Below are 6318 nucleotides of genomic sequence, written 5' to 3'. Positions count from 1 at the left end.
AGACACCACTGAGAGAATCCTAGAGCACAGGAGTGAGACTGAAGCATCCCCTGCACCACAGCGCCCAAGACAGACTACATTAGAAGGGTAAGAGGAGGGGCGCCTGGGGGCTCAGTCCATTGAGCATCTGCCTTTGGCTCAGGTCACGATCCCAGGGCCCTGGGATCAAGTCCCACATGGGGCACCTTGCTCAGCAGAGAGCCTGCTTCTCTCTCTGCCTGCTGCTTCCCCTGCTTTGTGCTCTCTCACTCCCTGACAAATAAATAATAAAATCTTTAAAAAAGAAAAAGAAGGAAAAGAGGAATGGCTACATGCTGACATGTAGATGCATAGCCTCTCCACAGGATAGTGCAGCACCATGCCGAGATGTCTCCTATGAGCCTGCTGTTCATCCAATGGGAAAAGAGAGCCCAGAGGTGACATCCAGTCACCAGAAATGTGGGTTGCTATGTGGGAGCCCCTATTCTGGCTTCACACCAAGAGTGATTACAGGGGAACCTGCAGGACTTAACCAGTGGGAGTCTGATTATGATGGAAAAGTGGGAGGGACTTCCACCAACCAGCACTGGGATCTTGCCAAAGTTTCTATTTGTAGAGCCCAATTACTAGTCCTAATCAGTGGTTTTGTTCATCTGTAGAAGCAAGTAAGTGGTGGGTTAACAGCAGCAAGAAAAAAGAGAGAAGTTACATACTAGGAAACCCCTCTAAGATTTCAGTGAATTTCTCAATAGAAACGTTTCAGGCAGGCAGAGAATAGAATGATATATTCAAATACTAAAAACAAAAACAAAACAAACAAAAAAACCTGTCAACCAAGAATATTATACCTGGAGAAGCTGTACGTCAATGAAGAAAGGATAAAGATTACCCAAACAAATAAAAATTGAGAGAATTCATCACCAATAGACTTGCTTTACAAGAAATGCTAAAGGGAGTACTTTGAATGGAAATAAAAGACTTGAAACCATGAAACTCCAAGAAAAAAATCTCCTTAACATGGATCTTGGCATTTGGGGGTGGAGCAAGATGGCGGAGGAGTAGGAGACCTGGATTTCGTCTGGTCTCAGGATTTCAGCTGAATAGGGATCAAACCATTCTGAACACCTACGAACTCAACAGGAGATCAAAGAAGAGAGTAGCAACAACTCTCTGAACAGAGAAGCGACCACTTACTAGAAGGTAGGATGTGCGGAGAAGTGAATCCGAGGCGATATTCGGGAAGATAGACGGCGGGGGAGGGGGCCTCCGTCGGCCACTACCGGCAAGTGATAGAGCCATGGAGCACAAAATCGGAACGTTTAGAAGTCGGCTCCGCTGAGGCACGTCACTCCAGTGGCTAAGCAGGAGGTGGAAACCTCGCGGTATACTGTGGACTCAGGACCCTCGGGGTCACAGAAAGACTTGGGGTGCCTGAGTGTAGCAGAGCTCATAGGTATTGGAGCGGGGAAGCCAGCTGCTGAGACAGAGCCGAGGTGCAGGCTTGCAGCTCGGGGTGGCCATAAACTGTGATCCCTGGACCACTCGGGCCACTGTGCCTCCAGCAGGGACCCAACAAGCAACAGAGCCAGGGAGACTCCCCTCCCTCCCCCAGGAGGAGCGGCACGGGAGCACACCACAGGGATCTGCTGGGTTTGGAGACTCTACATGGGGTCAGGTGCCAGAGATAGAAACGCTTGGTCACAGGCCGGGTGAGCGCGGAGTGCGGCCGGAGACCGGGGAGATGGGAGTGATTGACTGCTTTTCTCTTGGGGCGCACTGAGGAGCAGGGCCCCGAGTTCTCAGCTCCTCCGGGCAGAGAGTGGGAGGCCACCATTTTCACCTGGTCCTCCAAAGCTGTGCCGAGAGCTTGCAGGGAACAAAAGCTCCTGAGAGCAAACCCAAGCAGCTTGCTTAGCCTGGACCAACAAGGGCAGGGCAATTCTGCCTCCGGCAAAGACATTTGGGAACCACAGCAACAGACCCCTCCCCCAGAAGATCAGCACAAACAGCCAGCAAGCCAAGACCAAGTTTACCGATCAAGGAGAACGGGAGAACTCCAGCGCTAGGGTAATACTGCACATAGAATTCATGGCTTTTTTACCATGATTCATTAGTTTTTCAAAGTTAATTTTTTTAACTGTTTTTTGGTTTTTTTTTTAATTTTTCTTTTTCACTTTTTCAACCAACATCTTATCAATCCCTTTTTTAAAAAAACATTTTTTATTTTTCATTTTTAGACTCATATTTTATCCCTTCATAGTAGTTACCCTTATTTTTGGCATATATATATAAGTTCTCTCTTTAAAATTTTGATATACAGTTTCTTCTAACAGATCAAAATATACCCTAAATCACTAGTGTATGGCTTTGTTCTAGTCTCCTGCCTGATCACAGTCTCTCCCATTTTTTTTCTTTTCTTTTTTCTTTTTTTTAAATCTTCTTCTTTCTTCTTTCAAACAACTTCCTATGAATTCCGTTTATAAAACCTTTTATAAGTTTCATCTTTACAGTCATCTTCCATCCCTTCATTGTATCAACCATTATTTTGTACATATATACGGCTTTCTTCCTTTAAAATTTTAGGAGGTACTTTCTTCTAACAGACTAAAATACACCCAAAATCTAGTGTGTGGCACTAGACTGATCATATTTGATCATTTTCTGTTTTTTTTTGTTTTGTTCTGTTTTTGTTTGTTTTTATCTTTTTCTTTTTCTTTTTTTTCTCTTTCTTTTTTCTTTCTTTCCCTTTCTTTTCCCCTGGTTTCAGGTCTTTTCTGATTTGTATACAGTATATTTGCTGGGGATGTTGTTAACGTGTTAGCATTTTGTTCTCTCATTTATCTGTTCTCCTCTGGACAAAATGACAAGACGAAAAAAATCACCTCAGCAAAAAGAACAAGAGGTAGTACCGTCTGCCAGGGACCTACTCAATACTGACATTAGTACGATGTCGGACCTAGAGTTCAGAATCATGACTTTAAAGATACTAGCTGGGCTTGAAAAAAGCGTGGAAGTTATTAGAGAAACGCTTTCTGGAGAAATAAAAGAACTAAAATCTAACCAAGTCGAAATCAAAAAGGCTATTAATGAGGTGCAATAAAAAATGGGGGCACTAACTGCTAGGATAAATGAGGCAGAAGAGAGAATGAGGGATATAGAAGACCAAATGATGGAAAATAAAGAGGCTGAGAAAAAGAGAGATAAACAACTACAGGATCACGAGGGCAGAATTCGAGAGATAAGTGATATGATAAGATGAAACAACATTAGAATAATTGGGATCCCAGCAGAAGAAGAAAGAGAGAGAGGGCAGAAGGTATATTGGAGCAAATTATAGCAGAGAACTTCCCTGATGTGGGGAAGGAAACAGGCATCAAAATCCAGGAGGCACAGAGAAACCCCTCTCAAAATCAATAAAAATAGGTCAACACCCCGACATCTAATAGTAAAACTTACGAGTCTCAGAGACAAAGAGAAAATCCTGAAAGCAGCGCGGGAGAAGAGATATGTAACCTACAGTGGTAGAAACATTAGATTGGCAACAGACCTATCCACAGAGACCTGGCAGGCCAGAAAGGACTGGCATGATATCTTTAGAGCACTAAACGAGAAAAATATGCAGCCAAGAATACTATATCCAGCAAGGCTGTCATTGAAAATAGAAGGAGAGGTAAAAAGTTTCCAGGACAAACAAAAACTAAAGGAATTTGCAAACACAAAACTAGCTCTAAAAGAAATATTGAAAGGGGTCCTCTAAGCAAAGAGAGAGCCTAAAAGCAGCATAGATCAGGAAGGAACACAGACAATATACAGTAACAGTCACCTTACAGGCAATACAATGGCACTAAATTCATATCTTTCAATAGTTACCCTGAATGTAAATGGGCTCAGTACCCCAATCAAAAGACACAGGCTATCAGATTGGATTAAAAAACAAGACCCATCCATATGCTGTCTGCAAGAGACTCATTTTAGACCCAAAGACACCCCCAGATTGAAAGTGAGGCAGGGGGGAAACAATTTACCATGCTAATGGACACCAAAAGAAAGCTGGGGTGGCAATTCTTATATCAGACAAATTAGATTTTAAAGCAAAGACTGAAATAAGAGATGCAGAAGGACACTATATCTTACTTAAAGGGTCTATCCAACAAGAAGATCTAACAATTGTAAATATCTATGCCCCTAACATGGGAGCAGCCACTTTTATAAGGCAATTAATAACAAAAGCAAAGAAACACATTGACAACAATACAGTAATAGTGGGGGACTTTAACACCCCCTGACTGAAATGGACAGATCATCTAAGCAAAAGATCAACAAGGAAATAAAGACTTTAAATGAAACACTGCACCAAATGGACTTCACAGACATATTCAGAACATTCCATCCCAAAGCAACAGAATACACATTCTTCTCTAGTGCCCATGGAACATTCTCCAGAATTGATCACATCCTAGGTCACAAATCAGGTCTCAACTGGTACCAAAAGATAGGTATCATTCCCTGCATATTTTCAGACCACAATGCTTTGAAACTAGAACTCAATCACAAGAGGAAAGTTGGAAAGAACTCAAATACATGGAGGCTAAAGAGCATCCTACTGAAAAATGAATGGGTCAACCAGGAAATTAAAGAAGAATTAAAAAAATTCATGGAAACCAATGAAAATGAAAACACAACTGTTCAAAATCTTTGGGATACAGCAAAGGCAGTCCTGAGAGGAAAGTATATAGCAATACAAGCCTTTCTCAAGAAGCAAGAAAGGTCTCAAATACACAACCTAACCCTACACCTAAAGGAGCTGGAGAAAGAACAGCAAATAAAGCCTAAACCCAGCAGGAGAAGAGAAATCATAAAGATCAGAGCAGAAATCAATGAAATAGAAACCAAAAGAACAGTAGAACAGATCAATGAAACTAGGAGCTGGTTCTTTGAAAGAATTAACAAGATTGATAGACCCCTGGCCAGACTTATCAAAAAGAAAAGAGAAATGACCCAAATCAACAAAATCATGAATGAAAGAGGAGAGATCACAACCAACACCAAAGAAATACAAACAATTATAAGAACATATTATGAGCAACTCTATGCCAGCAAATTAGATAATCTGGAAGAAATGGGTGCATTCCTAGACATGTATCAACTACCAAAACTGAACCAGGAAGAAATAGAAAACCTGAACAGACCTATAGCCACTAAGGAAATTGAAGCAGTCATCCAAAATCTCCCAACAAACAAAAGGCCAGGGTCAGATGGCTTCCCAGGGGAATTCTATCAAACATTTAAAGAAGAATTAATACTTATTCTCCTGAAACTGTTCCAAAAAATAGAAATGGAAGGAAAACTTCCAAACTCATTTTATGAGGCCACCATTACCTTGATCCCAAAACCAGAGAAAGACCCCATCAAAAAGGAGAATTACAGACCAATATCCTTGATGAACATGGATGTAAAAATTCTCACCAAAATACTAGCCAATAGGATCCAACAGTACATTAAAAGGATTATTCACCATGATCAAGTGGGATTTATCCCTGGGCTGCAAGGTTGGTTCAACATCCGCAAATCAATCAACGTGATACAATACATTAACAAAAGAAAGAATAAGAGTCATATGATCCTCTCAATAGATGCAGAAAAAGCATTTGACAAAGTATAGCATCCTTTCTTGATCAAAACCCTTCAGAGTATAGGGATAGAGGTTACATACCTCAATATCATAAAAGCCATCTATGAAAAACCTACAGCGAATATCATTCTCAATGGGGAAAGGCTGAGAGCTTTCCCCCTAAGGTCAGGAACGCGGCAGGGATGTCCACTATCACCACTGCTATTCAACATAGTATTAGAAGTCCTAGCCACAGCAATCAGACAACAAAAGGAAATCAAAGGCATCCAAATCGGCAAAGAAGAAGTCAAACCTTCACTCTTTGCAGATGATATGATACTGTATGTGGAAAACCCAAAAGACTCCACCCCAAAACTGCTAGAACTCATACAGGAATTCAGTAAAGTAGCAGGATATAAAATCAATGCACAGAAATCAGTGGCATTCCTATACACCAACAACAAGACAAAAGAGAGACAAATCAAGGAGTCGATCCCATTTACAATTGCACCCAAAACCATAAGATACCTAGGAATAAATTTAACCAACGAGGCAAAGGATCTGTACTCAGAAAACTATAAAATACTCATGAAAGAAATTGAGGAAGACACAAAGAAATGGAAAAACGTTCCATGCTCATGGATCGGAAGAACCAACATTGTGAAGATGTCAATGCTACCTAGAGCAATCTACACATTCAATGCAATCCCCATCAAAATACCATCCAC

This window comes from Callorhinus ursinus, unplaced genomic scaffold (genome assembly GCF_003265705.2).
Source record: "Callorhinus ursinus isolate GAN/ISIS: 27379988/994484 unplaced genomic scaffold, GSC_fseal_2.0 scaffold17, whole genome shotgun sequence".
In the NCBI taxonomy this organism is placed as follows: domain Eukaryota; kingdom Metazoa; phylum Chordata; class Mammalia; order Carnivora; family Otariidae; genus Callorhinus; species Callorhinus ursinus.
The sequence above is the reverse complement of the archived record's forward strand: the minus strand, read 5'-3'. Positions refer to the sequence as shown.